This window comes from Marmota monax, unplaced genomic scaffold (assembly GCF_021218885.2).
Source record: "Marmota monax isolate L192 unplaced genomic scaffold, Marmota_monax_Labrador192_F-V1.1 WCK01_AAM20220418_F8-fsc00196, whole genome shotgun sequence".
NCBI classification, from domain to species: Eukaryota; Metazoa; Chordata; class Mammalia; order Rodentia; family Sciuridae; genus Marmota; species Marmota monax.
The window spans coordinates 1,540,315-1,558,413 of NW_026694390.1; the positions used below are offsets into that span (position 1 = coordinate 1,540,315).

General features: G+C 37.5%; 1 protein-coding gene across 11 annotated transcripts in view; it reads left to right on the plus strand.

The window, feature by feature from the left end:
* Positions 1–18,099, plus strand: part of Nsd1 (nuclear receptor binding SET domain protein 1) — a 142,364-nt gene that overhangs the window by 14,746 nt on the left and 109,519 nt on the right. The window contains exon 2 of one of the 11 annotated variants that reach the window (XM_046468037.2): positions 11,521–11,623. The exons of the other annotated variants lie outside the window; for them this stretch is intronic. The gene's annotated coding sequence lies outside the window, so the exon portion shown is untranslated. The remainder of the gene's footprint in view (positions 1–11,520; positions 11,624–18,099) is intronic. 11 annotated transcript variants of the gene reach the window in all.

The following is an 18,099-nucleotide window of genomic DNA, read 5'->3' on the forward strand; positions in this document are numbered from 1 at the left end:
TAGCTTTTAAATTCTACGATTTGTATACAGTGTTGTGTCACCATTAACACTAATTTCAGAAATTTTCATCATTGGAGGAAAGAAGCTGGTATACATTAAGTCACTTACTAAATTTTTCCTTCTTTTTTTTTTTTTGGTACTGGGTGTTGAAACCAGAGGCATATTGTCTCTAAGCTACATCCCAGCTCTTTTTTTTTTTTAGTTGTCAATGGACCTTTATTTATTTATATGCAATGCTGAGATTTGAACCCAGTGCCTCATACATGCTAGGCAAGCGCTCTAGCACTGAGCTACAGCCCCAGCCCCATAGATACTTTTTTTTTTTTTTTTTTTTAAAGAGAGAGAGAGAGAGAGAGAATTTTTTAATATTTATTTTCTAGTTTTCTTCGGACACAACATCTTTGTATGTGGTGCTGAGGATCAAACCCGGGCCGCACACATGCCAGGAGAGCGCACTACCGCTTGAGCCACATCCCCAGCCCCTTTCCCAGCTCTTTTTATTTTTAATTTTGAATCAGGTTCTCAGTATGGTGCTGAGGCTGGTCTCAAATTTGAAATCCTCCCGTCCAGTCTCTCAAGTTGTTGGGGTTACAGGTATTTGACACTATGCTTGGCTCCCTAACCTATAATACCTCTTTGTGAATAATCCTATTGTAGCTATTTCATACAGATGGAATCACCTACCACATTTTTAGGTTCATTCATGTTGGAGACCATAATTGTTTCATTATTAATTTTTTATGGTATTAGGGATTGAACCCAGGGATGCTTAACACTGAGCCACATCCCCAGCCCTCTTTTATATTTTATTTTGAGATAGGGTCTCATTAAGGTGCTTAGGGCTTCTTCGATAAGTTGCTGAGGTTGGCTTTGAAGTCATGGTACTTCTGCCTCAGCCTCTGGAGGAGCTGGCATCCAGCGGTAAGTTTCATTACGTTTTATCACTGAGTAATATACCTAATGATGAGATATACCATATTTTGTTTGTCCATTCATTAGTTGGTGGACTTTATGTTCTCATTAATATGATCAGGAAGATTATGTCCAAGATTTTTTGTGGATGCATGTTTTTACTATTGAGTATATACCTACTTTTAATCTACATTTAGTATTAGTTTTTAAAATAATTAGATAGGGCTGGGATTGTGGCTTAGCGGTAGAGTGCTCGCCTAGCATGTGCGAGGCACCTGGTTGGATCCTCAGCACCACATATCAATAAATAAAAAATAAAGGTACATTAATAACTAAAAATAAAAGGTATTGATAACTACAACTAAAAAGTAAATATTAAAAAAATAATTAGATAATCACAACTAAAAGTTATTTTTTGTAATATTTAATCAGTTCTATTGTATTATCCTCATAGTCTCTCTCGAAAAAATGAGCTAAGCCAGGTATGCTGGCACATATCTCAAATCCCAGTGACTTGGGAGGCTGAGGTAAGAGGATGGGAAGTCTGGAGCCAACCTCAGCAATTTAGCAGGATCTTGTCTCAAAATAAAAAGGGCTAAGGGTGTAGCACAGTGGTAGAATGCCATTGGGTTCAAAAAATCAAGATGAAATTCATGTAATAATAAATTAACCATTTTAAAGTATTGTTTTTTTGTTTTTTAAAGAGAGAGTGAGAGAGAGGTAGAGAGAGAGAGAATTTCAACATTTATTTTTTAGTATTTGGCAGACACAACATCTTTGTTTGTATGTGGTGCTGAGAATCGAACCCGGGCCGCACGCATGCCAGGCGAGCGCGCTACCGCTTGAGCCACATCCCCAGCCCCTTAAAGTATTGTTAATGCCATTTATATAGACTGTAACTAGTTCCAAAGCATTAAATTCTGCTTACCCAAAAACATGGAAGGTCTTTCTTCTGAGATTTTCTTCAGTTTCTTTCTTCAGTGTTGTATAGTTTTCATTGTAGAGGTCTTGCACTTCCTTGGTTAGATTTATTCCTAGATTTTATTTTATTTTTTAAAAATTCATAATATACGTATTTTTTTAGTTGTAGATGGACACAATACTTTTATTTATTTATTTTTATGTGGTGCTGAGGATTGAGCTCAGTGCCTCACACATAATGCTAAGAAACTGCTGTAACACTGAGCTACAACCCCAGCCCCGATTTTTTTTTTTTTAAAGAAGATTTTCAAAGATAGTTTTTAATTGTTGGACCTTTATTTTATTTATTTGTATGTGGTGCTGAGAATCGAACCCAGTGCTGCACCCATACAAGGCAAGCACTTTTCCACTGAGCCATAACTCCAGCCCCAGATTTTTTTTTTAGGGTACTGTGAATGGAATTGTTTTCCTGATTTCATTCTCAGAAAATTATTGTTATATAGGAAACTTGATTTTTGTATGTTGATTTGATAACCTCCTGCTTTGCTGGATTTGTTTTATTAGTTGTAGCAGTTTCCTGAGTTGTTGGGGTTACAGGCATTTGCTACCATGTATCACCATGCCTGGCTGTATTGTTATTCTTTTTTTTTTTCTCCTGGTGCTGGGAATTAAACCTAGGACCTTGTGCGGGCAAGGCAAGCACTCTACCAACTGAGCTGTATCCGCAGGACTATAGTATTTTTTTTTTTTAAATAAGTTGTCAATGGACCTTTATTTTATTTATTGATACATGGTGCTGAGATTTGAACCCGGTGCCTCACACATGCTAGGCAAGTGTTCTGCCACTGAGCCACAATCCCAGCCCTATAGTATTATTTTTGATCATGCTTTTAACAAGAGATGTTATTATGAAGGATATGGGTAATTGCGGTTTTTATAATATCTTTGGGTGATCAACACTGTAAGTTGTATTTTCAATCACAAGTTATATTAATTGAGGGTAAACAGATTACTTTCCATTTGTGGAAATGCTTTGGAATAGTTTTAACTCCTTAGAAAGCTTTATTCTAGCTACTTGGGAGGCTGAGGCAGGAGGATCACAAGTTTGAGGCCAGTTTCAACCACTTAGCAATGCCTTAAGCAACTTAGTGAGACCGTGTCTCAAAATAAAAAATATAAAGGGCAGGGTATGTGGCTCAGCAGTTAAGTACCCTTGGGTTAAATCCATTGTACCAAAAAAAAAAAAAAAATTGGCTTTATTCTGATATTTGCTTATAGCACTTCTGACACTATTTAACCAGGACCTAATAATGATATTGAGTTGGTATATCCATTTTATAAATAAGCTCAAAGGGAATTAATTGTGCTAGACCCCCCCCCCCTTTTTTTTTTGTGGTACTGGGGATTTAACATAGGTACCCTCTACCACAGAGCTTCATCTGTGGCCCTTTTTTTTTTTTTTTTTTTTTATTAATTTTATTTTTGGTACTAGGGATTGAACCTAGGGGTGTTTAACCACAGAGCCACATCCCCAGCCCTTTTTTATTCTGAGGTAAGGTCTCACCAAGTTTCTTATGGCCTTGCTAAGTTGCTGAGGCTGACTTTGAACTTGTGGTCTTTCTGCCTCAGCCTCCCAAGCCATTGGCATTATAGGTGTTCGCCAATGTATCCAGCTTTCTTTTTTATTTTGAGATAGGGTTTCATTAAGTTAGGAATGCTGGCCTTGAACTTTTGATCCCCTTGACTCAGCCTCCCTGGTCTCTGGAATTATAGGCATGGGCCACCATGCCCTGTTGATCACATATTCTTTTTTTTTGAAGAGAGAGAGGGAGGAGGGAGAGAGAGAATTTTTAAAATATTTATTTTTTAGTTTTTGGCGGACACAACATCTTTGTTTGTATGTGGTGCTGAGGATCGAACCCGGGCCACACGCATGCCAGGCGAGCACGCTACCGCTTGAGCCACATCCCCAGCCCACATATTCTTATTGTAGGCAATGAACACTGTCCTAGAGCCTTCACAAAGCATGGATTATTCTCAGTATTTGAAGGTTGGACTAATTGAATTGCTTAGTGCCTTACTTTTGCTGAGGCTGGCTTTGAACTCGCAATCCTGCTTCAGCCTACTGACCCACTGGAATTATGGGTCTACTGTGTCCGGCCCCTTCGTTCTTCTTGCTGAGGCAATTAACTGATTTGGAGGAGCCCTGAAGGGACTTCAGAGGCCTGGTAGAGGTGAGTCACTGAGAACCTGAAGTGGCATAACTGATTAGATGATCAAAATTTTCTTTGACTTAAAGTTAAATATTGGTTATTTGAAGTGGAAGGTGTAAGAGAATTGCAAAAGTGCTCACCACTTCATTTTATTTATTCTAGGCTAACAATTTATTATTTTGTGCCAGCCCCTTATGAATCCATCTTCTTTCCTTCCTTTCCTTCATTTTCCTCTCCCCTTCCTTCCTTTCTTTTTTTTAAACTTTATTTATATTTTTAATGTGGTGCTGAGGACCAAACCCAGTGCCTCACATGTGCTAGGCAAGTGCTCTACCACTGAGCCACAAACCCAGCTCTCCCCTTCCTTCCTTTCATCTTTCTCTTCCTTTCTCATTCTATTGAGGATCAAACCCTGGGCCTCGCACATGTTTGGTAATTGCTCTGCCACTCAACTGTATTCTCAGCCCTAGACATTTATTTATTTATTTATTTATTTTTTAAAAATATTTTTTAGTTGTAGTTGGACACAAAGATATTATACCTTTTTTAAAATTTATTTATATGTGGTGCTGAGAATCGAACCCAAGGCCTCACACATGCTAGGCAAGCGCTCTACCACTGAGTGGAGCGCTTACCACACCCTCAGCCCCTCTAGACATTTATTTTTAATCCTCACATTATTTCCATTTTTCAAGTGAAGGATGGATTTGGAAGTTCAGAGAAGTAACTTATCTGAATTTCCTATCACCAAGTACTAGAGTTAGGGTAAGGATTAATTCATGTGTAGTTCTGTACAAAATTACAGCATGCATTAAAATTCTTGCAACCTGAGCTCTTCTGTTGTATGAGAGTGATGGGGGAATATAATATTAAGACAGGGGAGAGAGCATGGCTTCAGGAAAAGGCATTAACATAGAAGCACAGATTTTTTTTTTTCTTTTGTTTTGAAGAAATCACTTAGTTGTGTCAGTCTCATTTTTAAAAAAAGCCAGATTTAAAAGGTTAATATGAGGGCTGGCGTTGTGGCTCAGTGGTAGAGCACTTGCCTAGAGGCACTGGGTTTGATCCTCAGCACCACATAAAATATAAATAAATAGAATAAATATTATGTCCAACTACAACTATAAATAAATGGTTAATATGAGCAGAGGTTGCTGCTTTCTTTTTTCTTTCCTTTTTATTTTTTGGTAGTACTGTAAATTGAACCCTGGGCCCTCTGCATGCTTTTTGAGTGCTCTGCTACTTAGTTATCCCCAGTCTTGTGTCTTTATTTTAAGCATAAGCTAACTCTGGACTCCAGTTTAATATTATCCTTTGATTAAAAAAAAAAAAAGAAAAAGAAAACAAACAAGAATAATATATGAATACATTGATGACCTGCTTTTTTTTTTTTTTTTTTTTTGATACCAGGGCTTGAACTCGGGGACACTTGACCACTGAGCTACATCCCTAGCCCTATTTTGTATTGTATTTAGAGACAGGGTCTCACTGAATTGCTTAGTGCCTCACTTTTGCTGAGGCTGGCTTTGAACTCGCAATCCTCTGCCTCTGCATTCTGAGCTGCTGGGATTACAGGTGTGTGCCACCATGCCTGGCATGACCTGCCTTTTAACAACATTGTTCTCAGGTAAAGAAGTAGGGTGGGCACAGAAGCTTATGATGTGTTTATTTTGGAGGGAGCCGGGATACCTTATGTTTCTTGAGTCGTAGTGTAAAGGTGTTTCAACATTTGCTTGTTGAAAGTGTGTAGGCAGAATTCCTTGTTTAATAACTATATTGTGTCAAAGTTAATTGATATTAGTGAAATTAAAGTTTGAAATAGACTGCTGTTTTTTTCTTTCTGTTTTATGATCTAGTGAAAAGCATAGGCATTAGTTGAACCAAGAGCCCTTTTCAGCATTTAGCTGGCTCACTTCCTATTTCTTTTCTTTTTTTTTTTAATATTTTACCTTTATTTTGTTTAAAAATTTTTTATAATGATATAATTTTCAAAGGTCTAAATTAGAACTTCTTTTTCTTTTGAGAGAGAGAAGAGAATTTTTTAATATTTATTTTTCAGTTTTCAGTGGACACAACGTGTATTTTATTTTTATGTGGTGCTGAGGATCGAACCCAGTGCTCCCCGCATGCCAGGTGAGCGCGTTACCGCTTGAGCCACATCCCCAGCCCCTGTTTAAATTTTTTTTTTTTTTAATGTGGTGCTGGGGATAACCCAGTGCCTCACGTGTGCTAGGCAAGCACTCTACTATTGCCACAATCCCAGCCCTCACTTCCCATTTCTCAGCATTAGATTCTGCATCTGTGACAATGGGATAGCAATTGTCCTTCATTGTCACTGAATATTCCTAGCAGTTTTTTGAAGTTAACTATCTAATAAATGCTTCCTTTTTTTTTTGTCCTGTGAGTTAAACAACATTGAAATTGTTTATAGTAAGTTACCACTTGCCGTGTTGAGGATCCTGCCTCTTGTTAGATTGTCCCCTAAATATACAGTTCTTTACCCCAAATAAACCCAGTGCTGTAATTTCTTTTTCTTTTTTAAAATATATTTATTTTTATGTGGTGCTGAGGATCAAACCCAGTGCCTCGCACACTCAGTGCCTCACATGTATGAGGAAAGCACTCTACCGTTGAGCTATAACCGCAGCCCCCAGTGCTGTAATTTATTTTTAACATTGACTATTCTTTTTTTGTGTGTGTGGTACTGGGAATTGATCTCAGGGGCACTCAACCACTGAGCCACATCCCCAGTCCAGTTTTGTATTTTATTTAGAGACAGGGTCTCACTGAGTTGCTTATCGCCTCTCTAAGTTGCTGAGGTTGGCTTTGAACTTGGGATCATCCTGCCTTGCCTCCTGAACAGCTGGGATTACAAGCATGAGCCACCTCGCCCTGCCTTGACTGTTCTTACAGCGCATCCATGGAGCTTTTTAAACTTTACCTAATTTACAAACTATCCCTTCCCAGATGTAGTGACTCTGAATTTCCAGTTTGGTCGGTGGGGCAGGGGAGATAATTGGGCATCTATTAACATTTGTTATTTTATGAAACTTCTCAGATGATTCTGTTGTTTAGTCAGGGTTGAAAAATCATTGACCTACTTTTTCTAGCACATAGAAACAAATTCATATAAGGCACAGAATAAAGCAGAACTCAGGAAGAATATGCCTGTGCTTTAGCTAGCAATTTCAGAACAATGAAAGGTTATGTGAGAATTATTTGGAGCATAGAAGGTTCTCAGACTTTGAGGAAAAAAAATATGGGCAGGAAGGAAGACTATGCAGAATAAAAGTGATTTGTGTCAGAATTATTTCCTTTTTTTTTTTTTTTTTTTGTACTTGGGATTGAACCAGGTGTTTTACCAGGGCCTCACTGAGTTGCAGAGGCTGGCTTTGAACTTACTATCCTCTTGCCTCAGCCTTCTGAACTGCTGGGATTGTAGGCATGTGCCACCATTCCTGGCTGTACCTATTCTTAATATTTGTTGTAGTAGTTTCCTAAATAAAAATGATCTTTAATAGTAGGAGCAAGAGCTACATCCCCAGCCCTTTTTATTTTGAGAAGGGTCTCCCTGAGTTGCTGAGGCTGGACTCAAACTTGGGCACCTCCTGATAATTGGGATTGCGTGTGTGTACCACTGTACTCAACTCATCAGGAATATTTGGTATTTAATTTTTTATTGTAGACAAAATGCCTGTGGTCAGTGTTAGGAAATGTCCCACAGATTAGAGTCTAAGGAGGTCCCTGAACTATTGTTTGAGTCATTAATTTTCAGTGTAACATAAAGGTACAATTGCATACCACAGTTTCTTTTATTGCCTCAAGCCCAGAATAGATAGTTCTTCCTATCTTTTAACTTTCCTGAGAGGTTATGGTATAGATCTGTCCTCTGCACTGTTAACAAACCTATTTTATTTATGGAATGAGGATTTATAAGGAGTAAGCCAGAGACCTGGACTAGCAGGAATGTCATGGCTTGGATGTGCCTGTTCTATCTCTGAGTATGTTGCCTTATCCATCATACTCCAGGCTGGGCCTCCTTCCCCCCATTTTTTAGGGCATTATAGTTATACATAATAGTTCATTTTGAAAAAAATCATGCATGCATGGAATTTAATTTGCTCCATTTTATTTCCCATTTCCCTCCCCCAGCGTCACCTAGCCTGAGCCTTACCGTGTGGTCCTAGCAGCTTCTCTGCTTCCCAATTTTCACTGGTTCACTTCCCTGCTTTTCTTTTGTCCTTTTCCAAGTCTGTTGTGATATCCTTTGATTTATTGTCCAGGCTTTCTCTTTGATCTATTGTTCCTGGGATCTCACCAATAATCAAGGGGCATTTCTTATTCATCCAGTACCAATAAACTTTTACTCAATTATGTTTAGTCCTTACATTGCTGCTAGCTAAAATTGTAACAATCAGAGATCATCATGTATTTAACCACTCTTGCTAGAATTTGACTAACTGGATTCCTAGGTCCTCCTTCTCTCTGTAAATGGTAATTGAACTTTATGCAGTTTAACAGGTAGACAGCGCTTGTGGGATTTAGCTCATTTCCTTTGTTATCTAGTTGGAATGGTAAATTAGAAGTTTAAATGCCTGCTTCTAATCTGTGCTTTTTGCTAAAGGGCCTCAAATCTCTGGCAAGGTTATTCTCAACTGCTTTCCTCATCTGTGAAGATCCAATAAGGGCTGGGATTGTGGCCCAGTGGTAGAGTGCTCGCCTAGCCTGGATGGGGCCCTTGTTTGATCCTCAGCACCACAGAAAAATAAAGGCATTGTGTTGTGTCCATCTATACCTAAAAAATAAATATGAAAAAAAAAAAGATCAGAAAAAAAATCTGTGTTGCCTACCTCACATGGTTGTGGTTTGTTCGTTGTTTTTATTTTTTTGTGGTACTGGGTATGGAATCTAGGTGCTCTCTACCACTAAGGTACATCCCCAGCCCTTTTTTAAGTTTTGAGACAGGGTTTTGCTGAGTTGTTCAGGCTGACCTCAAAGATTCTCCTGCCTCAGCCTCTCACCTTGCTGGGATTATAGGCATGCATCACCACACCTAGGTCACCTGTTTTTTTTTTTGAGCTCCAGGTGATGTAATGAATGTTAAGAGAGCATTGACAATTAGAAACATATATAGCTAGGCATGGTGGCACATGCCTGAAATCCTAGCTCAGGAGGCTGAACCAGGAGAATTATATGTTCAAAGCTAGGGTGGGCAACTTGGCAAAACCCTGTCTCAAAGTAAAAATCTAAGATGGCAGGGAATGTAGATCAGTGGTAAAGCACCTCTCGGTTTGAATCCCCAGTACCATAAATGAGAAAGAAATAAGACATATTTATTAGATTATGTGGTTATGAGCAAAATAGGGGAGTAATACGTTTTTTTGTAGTAAGTAGTTTTCTTTATTACATCTTAAATTTGAAAATTTCCTTTGCAATTTTGAGTTGAACTGAAATCACAATTCTTGTATAAGAATTATTGTAATTACCAGCTGAAAATACTACTTTTCATATTAGGTTATGAATAATCTTAGAGCATATTTACCTTTTGTCAATACAGAATTTAACACAAAGCAATATTGTCCTGTTTTTACAGGTAAAGCACAATCTTAGAGAGGTGAAGTAACTTTTTCCAAAATTTCACAGATGGTTAAGGGCAGAGTAGGAATTTAGCCTGTGAATTTTCTGTACATCACAGAGATTGTGTTCAAACTCATATAGAAAGTATGCTCTAGTATATAGTTCCTCATTTAATTTAAGCAAATGTAATGGGACAAATTCAAAAAGGACTGATGATTTACAAATGTATGGCAGTAGGTGGATATTTATCTTACTCTGATTGTCCCACTGTCTTAGACAAGTTATTTGTTATCTCTGCCTCTCATATTCTTGAGAAGTTACCCTCAGGGATGAAATTTTTCTTTGATAAGTTATAATGTAAATCTTTTTAGGTTTAAGCTGCTCTTAAAAGGAAGCTGGGCGTGATGTGGCACACTTATGATCCTAGTGGCTTGGGAGGCTGAAGCAGGGGGATTGGGAGTTCAAAGCCATCCTCAGCAATGGTGAGGCAGTAAAGCAACTCAGTGAAACCTTGTCTCTAAATAAAAATACAAAATAGGGCTGGGGACGTGGCTCAGTGGTGGAGAGTCCCTGAGTTCAGTCCCTCTCGCACCTCCCCAACCCCTCAAAAAGGAGATGATCTGCATCATATTTTGGGCTTGCTAATTTAATTTTTAATTAATTTAATTTTTTAATTAATTTATTTAGATACTGTGCATATCTTTTTTTTTTTTTTTTTTGTACTAGGGTTTGAACTCTAGGGTGCTTAACCACTGCCCCACATTTCCAGTGTGTTTTTTTGTTTATTTACTTTTTGAGACAGAATCTTGCTAAGTTACTTAGGGCCTCACTGAGTTGCAGAGGCTGGCTTTGAACTTACTATCCTCTTGCCTCAGCCTTCTGAACTGCTGGGATTGTAGGCATGTGCCACCATTCCTGGCTGTACCTATTCTTAATATTTGTTGTAGTAGTTTCCTAAATAAAAATGATCTTTAATAGTAGGAGCAAGAGGTATCATCTCTGTTGTAGTAGTTTCCTAAATAAAAATGATATTTAATAGTAGGAGCAAGAGGTATTTTCATTAACATGAAAAATAGCAAATCACTGTCAGAAGGGCAAGATGGCTATGGTTGAGGTAGTTTGAAAGAGTCTGTTTAACCCATTTCTAGAAGGAAGGATGGAGAAATATTTAGACACAGTATGATGAATGCATAGGGTAAACAGACAAGAGAAATGGAATATGAAAGGATATGTATTGTAAATTATACTCTGATCAGATTTTAATATGCATAAAAGAAGTATGTGGGAAATTACCTGAGGGCCAGTTTATAAAGGGCCTTGAATGTTGCTTGTATAAGTGGTATATACTTGTTTCATTAGACAGTAGGATGGTATCTGAAACAGGAGGATTGCAAGTTTGAGACAAAGAGCTGCTTAGGTAGAATGCTCCTATGTTCAATCTCAGTAATGCAAAAATACACATATACATACATGCATAAATAAAAGGGACTAGGGATATATTTCAGTGGTAGTTTGCTTGAAGTGCCGGGTTTAATCCCCTGTACAATGAAAAAACTTTAAATGAAAGCAGTAGCATTGGAATTGTGATAATTTAGGATGAATTGAGACCTTAGAATGGGTGTGTGTTTGGGGCTCTCACTAGGACTTAAATTATTCCAGAGTAAGAATAAGGGGTGAGTTGTTATTGTTATTACTATTTTTGTAGTGCTAGAGATCAAACTCATAGCCTCATGTATGCCAGGTGAGCACTATCCCACTGAAACATATCTCTAGATCTTGTAAATTTAAAAAATTTTGCTGTTGGAAATAGATGTGTTTTTGTTGGACCCATTGTTTGAACCCTTAACCACTGAGCCACATTCCTTTTCCTCTTTTTTTATTTTTTATTTTGAGACAGGTTCTCATGAAGTTTTCTAGGGCCTCGCTAAGTTGTTGAAGCTGAACTCAGTCTTGTGATTGAGGTCCTCCTGCCACGGCCTCCTCAGTAGCTGGGATTACAGGTGTGTGCCCCCACGTCTGGCAGAAGTAGATGTTTGACAGTTGGTCCTGTGACTGTGATAACCATAAAGTAGATGGACAATGAAGTGTCCACTTGAATTACTTTATTTAAAAATTACTTTTAGTCAGGTGTGGTGGTGCAGGCCTGTTATCCCAGGAGACTGAGGCAAGAGGATCGACTCAAGGCCTGCCTTAACAATGAAGTGAGGCTCTAAGCAATTTAGTGAGACCCTCTCTTGAAAAAAAATGGTCCAACCCACTTGAATCTAATGTATGAAATATGATATGTCAAGAGCTTTGTAATATTTTGAACAACCAATAAAAAAAAAAGAAAAAAAATGGTCCAGCACTCCACTCTAAAAATGATTTTTAGGGCTGGGGATTTGGCTCAAGCGGTAGCGCGCTCGCCTGGCATGCCTGTGGCCCGGGTTTGATCCTCAGCACCACATACAAACAAAGATGTTTTGTCCGCCGAAAACTAAAAAATAAATATTAGAAAAATTCTCTCTCTCTTTAAAAAAAAAAAATTATTTTTAGGTTGGTTACTTAGAATTTCAAGTATTTTTCTTTAAACAGTGATAAATGGTAGTTAAATGTTTATACTGTTGTGAAATGGTTTTTGTTGTGTGTTGTTTTTTTTGTTTTGTTTTGTTTTTGTTTTTATAAGAGAATCTTGGGCTGAGATTGTAGTTCAGTGGTAGAGTGCTTGCCTAGCATGTGTGAGGCACTGGAAATGTGTAATATATCAGTTCTCAGTACTGCATATAAATAAATAAATAAAGGTTAGTCAACAACCAAAAAAATATATTAAAAGAAAGAAAAAAAGAGAGTCTTGCTCTGTTGCCTATTCTGGTCTGGAATGCTGGGACTCAAGCATTCCTCTTGTCTCAGCTTCCTGAATGGCTGAGATTACTGGTGTAAGCCGCCATCATCACTGGCTTCTTTTTTCCTCCTATCTTGTTCTTATTGTAATTGAAATAATGTACAGTTGCCAACAAATATAGTGAACAATAATATTAGAGCAGCTGTTATTTTTGAGTTATTACTATGTGTGAGGCCTTTTTTTTTTTTTTTTTTAACAGTTTGTGAAGTGTGATTCCAGAGAGCCTATGCTTTTAACTTAAACAATATTGTACCACGAAATAGTGGCTTAATATTAACAGTTAAGATCAAAGTGAAATGGAACATTTGAATGTTGCTCCTTTGGGCTGAATAAGGCTTGAGTAGAGAGGAGGAAGAGAGATGCTTCTAATTTCAGGTTTTGAGTGAAATAGATGCAAGCTAACACTATGGTACTTAACACTTTACAGCTATTGGCACTTTAAGTACTAAGGTGTTTGCGTATTAACTCATCAACACTTCCAATATCTGATTAACTCATCAGTTCTTCCAGTATCACTGAGAAGTAGGTCCTACTTCATTATCCTCATTTTATAGATGATATGAATGGATATAGACATTTTCAGATTTTTTTGAAGATAATTTGGAGGATGATAGTGCTGATTTGTTTGGTGCATTTTATGAACTATTTGTAGGAAATTTTGCCCTGTTGGATTTCTCTGCATACATTTTGGCCTACGGAGCTAGTATGTGTTTAATTTACTTAGAAATCTTATGCAGTATTCATTTATGAAAAACTCCATTAATTCAGACACTTAAATTGTTAAAAGGGTGAATTTTATGTTATGAATTTTTTGTCAGTATAAAAATGGACCTGAAACATAAGTGTGTTCAGTGTAGGAAAATTACAAAGTCTAGACAAGCCAAAAATTTATTTGACAAACCAGGCTTGCTTGCAGCATGTCTGTAATCCCAGATGGAGGCAGGAGAATCCAAAGTTCAAGTCTAGACTGGGCAACTTAGTGACACCCTGTTTACAAGTAAAATTTTTAAATAAAATGCTGGCCTAGTCTATACCAGGTCCTGGATTCAATATCCAGTCAGTTCTGTACCGATTAAAAAAAGTTTTATGACAACATTCAGAGATTCAGTTATTGTTGTGAATTTTATCCTTCTAGAGTTTTCTGTATGTAAATTCATATGTGAAAATGTTTGTCTTGGGGCTGGGATTGTGGCTCAGTGGTAGAGCACTCGCCTAACACACATGAGGCTCAGGGTTTGGTCCTCAGCACCACATAAAAATAAATGAATAAAATAAAGGTATTGTGTCCAACTACAACTAAAAAAAAATAAATAAAAAAAAGAAAATGTATGTCTTTATACAATTTGGGTTCATAGTATGTATGTATTTTTTTTTGTACCAGGGAACTCGACCACTGAGCCACATCCACAGCCCTATTTTGTATTGTGTTTAGAGACAGGGTCTCACTGAGTTGCTTAGTGCCTCACTCAGTTGCTGAGGCTGGCTTTGAACTCGTCTCAACCTCCCAAGCAGCTGGGATTACAGGTGTGTGCCACTGCACCAGGCTATAGTATGTTTTTTGTAAACTTTTTTATATTTTGTGTATATGTGTGTTGTATAAAATTTGAGTATAAATTCGTACATCCTTATGTGCTGATATATAATATTTATTTAGCCAAGTCCCTCTTCAACATCTAGATCATTTCCTGGCTTTTAAAAATGAGATGAAAGGTCTGAGAGTATAGTTCAATGTTTGTGAAACTCTGGGTTCCATTCGCAGCACTGCACCTCCCTCATCCCTGGCAAAAGTGTTGAGAAGTAGGCATACTTAAAAGTATTGCTTTTTTGAACTATGCCAGTTAGGTCATTGTTTCTGTTACTTCAGTCAGTGCCTTCCTCTTGGGCTCAAGAAAAGTTTGCTGGCAAACCAGCATTGTATTGACAACTCTAGAGAACAGCATTAGTGACTTCATGTGAATAGACTTTTTAAGCTTTAGTTAGTTGTTCTTCACAATGGGAATATTTGAATTTCCAATAAGTTTGGGGAGGTGGGAGTTAGTTTAAATATTGTAGAAATTTTTTTTTTGAAAAATATAGATAGAATTCTTTTTATTTACTTATTCTGATTAGTTATACATGACAATAGAATGCACTTCAATTCATAGTACACAAATGGAGCACAATTTTTCACTTCTGGTTGTATGCAAAATAGTCACATCATTTGTGCAATCATGCACGTACCTGGGGTGATGATGCCTGTTTCATTTCACCATCTTTTCTACCCCCATGCCACCCCCCTCTTGCCCAATCTGAAGTTCCTCCATTCATGCCTCCCACCCCATTATGGATCAGCATCCAGTTATTAGAGAAAACATTCAGCTTTAAGTTTTTTGGGATTGACTTACTTTGCTTAGAATGATATTCTCCAACTCTGTCTATTTACCTGCAAATGCCATAATTTTATTCTTTTTAAATGCTGAGTAATATTTCATTGTGTATACACACACACACACACACACACACACTCCACAGTTTCTTTATCCATTCATCTGTTGAAGGACATCTAGATTGGTTCCACAGCTGTTGTGAATTGTGCTGCTGTAAACATTGATTGGGGTGTGTCACTGTAGTATGCTTTAAGTCTTTTGGGTATAGACCCAGGAGTGGGATAGCTGGGTCAAATGATGGTTCCATTCCAAGTTTTCTAAGGAATCTCCATAGTGCTTTCCGGATTGTTTACACCAATTTGCAGTCCCATCAGCAATGTAAGAGTGTGTCTTTTCCCTCACAGTCTCGCCAGCACCTATTGTTGCTTATGTTCTTGATAACTGCCATTTTAACTGGCATGAGATGAAATCTTAGAGTAGTTTTGATTTGCATTTCTCTAATTACTAGAGATGTTGAACATTTTTTCATATATTTGTTGATCGATCATATATCTTCTGCTAATAAGTGTCTGTTCAGTTCCTTAGTCCATTTATTGATTGGGTTATTTGTGGTTTTTTTTTTTTTTTTTTGAGTGCTTTATGTATCCTGGAGATTAGTGCTCTATCTGATGTGAGTGTGGTAAAAATTTGCTCCCATTCTGTAGGCTCTCTCTTCACCTCATTGATTGTTTCTTTTGCTGAGAAGAAGCTTTTAGTTTGAATCTGTCCCATTTGTTGATTCTTGATTTTATTACTTGTGCTTTAGGAGTCTTTTTAAGGAAGTTGGGGCCTAATCTGATATGATGAAATTTTGGGCCCACTTTTTCTTCTATTAGACACAGGGTCTCTGGTCTAATTCCTATGTCCTTGATCTACTTTGAGTTGAGTTTTGTGTGTGGTGAGAAAAGGGGTTTAATTTCATTTTGCTGCATATGGATTTCTAATTTTAGAATTCTGGGGCTGGGATTTCTAATTTTAGAAAATTCTGGGGCTGGGATTGTAGCTCAGTGGTGGAGTGCTGGCTTAGCATGTGTGTGAGGCACTGGGTTTGATTCTCAGCACCACACATAAATAAATAAGTAAAATAAAGGTCCATCAACAACTAAAAATACATGCTTTTTTTTTTTTTAAAGGAAACTCTGATTTAGCAGATCTGAAAGTGTATATTCTGGGAATTAGATTGGTACAACCGTGAAAAACATTTTTAGTAGAGTCTGCTTTGAATTGTGACTTTTGGTGTTTTGGTACTCTTATTGTGAATCAGGGGAGAGCAAATTAATTTTTGTCTTAATTTTCTTATCTACAGAATGGAAAAGATTGCCTTCCTAGCCCTATACTCAGAAACTGCTGTGAGGTCATGAGATAAAATTATTGCATGTTAAGTGTTCAACACAATATCTGCTTTTTATTGTGCCCAAATGTAGCTTGCTAAATCACTGTACTTAGTGTAGTTATTTTACTTAGCTCAATGTGTGATTTGGTTGAGATGAACATTTTTGATTTTAATGAAATATTGTATGTTGTTATTTTGTTTTTTTCTTTGTTTTTATGGAGAAATCTATGAGAGTTGAAGACTCTAGAATGATTTTAAAGCATTTAACACCTGCTTAATGAATGCTCGTGTTAAAAATTGCTGGAAATGTCAACAGTCACAAACCATTAGAAGTGGGTTTGTTTTTATCTGTGCTTGGAACGATTGAAATTAAAGCCAACAGAGGTTTAAGAGAGTGTTGTTTTTTTTGTTTTTTTGGTAGTGCTGGAGATTGAGCCCATGGTTTCACGTGTGCTAAGCAAGTGCTCTGCCACTGGCTGCATTCCCAGCTTGAGTAATATTGCTTAGTGAGGTTTCTATAATGTAGAGTTACTTCAAACTTGATAGTATACTTGGGTGACTGAACTACATTTCCTGCCCCCATGATGAATAATTGTTTGGGAAAGAAACACTTTTATTGTACAGTAGTGAAATATTTGTTTTGAATGGTAAGAATTCTACCATCAGGGTGTCTAGGAGAATAATTCTTAATCTGAAGGATGCATAGCGAAGTGCAGTTAAATAGCCTTTGAATTAAAAATTTTTTTTTTTTTTTTTTTTTTTTGCAGTCCTAAGGATTAAATCCAGGGGTACTGTACCACTGGACTATATCCCAGCTCTTTTTATTTTGAGACAGTGTGTCACTAAGTTGCCAAGTCTGACCACAAACTTGGGATCCTCCTATTTTAGCTTTAGTTGCTTGGATTTTAGACAGGTGCCACCACATCTGACTTGTGACTAAATTTTGATGTTCTGTCTCCATCTGTTAGCCATCTTAGAAGTCAAGACATTTATTGTGAATGTATTTAAAGTCTCGTTTATCTTTTTAAAGACAAGAGTTTTGTGGACGAAGGTCCTTACACTTTTTGATAGATGTTTCAGTGGAGATAGTAAGGCTTCTAATTCTGCTCCTTTAGGGAATGATTCATTGTTGTTTATTTTGGTTCATTTAGATGTTATTTTATTGGACACAATATTTTGTTTTAGAAAATGGTCCCATTTCTAAAGGCGATTGATACTTTGTCCTTGTAGTTTAGAGACTGGTGGAATAGATGAATAGATAATTCAGTGTAATGATGAGGTAAGAGGCACTGAGTAAGCTAGCTTGGTTGCACATGTTTTGATGCCACCAACTTGGGAGGCTGAGGCAGGGGGATTGCTAGCCAAGCAAACTTAGAAATTGGGGCTGGGGATATATCTCAATTGGTAGAGTGCTTGCTGTGCATGCACAAGGCCTTGGTTCAATCCCTAGCACCACACACACTCCCCACCCCCCCAAAAAAAGTGTAGAGTATAGGGAAGAGGCACTTGATAAAAGAAATGATGAGAAGGCTTCTCTGAGGGCACCTGGGAGTAATAAAGGAATGCTAAGTGGAGAGGGTATGGAAAAATAACAACTGCAACCTGTAAGAGGGAGCTGTGGACAGTGTAGTATAAATCTTTTGTGGTAGAGAATAGTGAAATACAAGATTTAAAAGAGAAATAGTACCTAGGACTAGTCTCTATTATTTTTTTTTTTTTGCAAAGCAGGCAGATAATTTTTTTCTCTATTTTTTGGGGGGTGGGTGGATGGGGGAGGTGGTACTGGGTAGGCAAGAGTTCTACCACTGAGCTACATCTTCAGCTTTTTTTTCTCAGGGAGGTGGGGGGCAGGGCGGG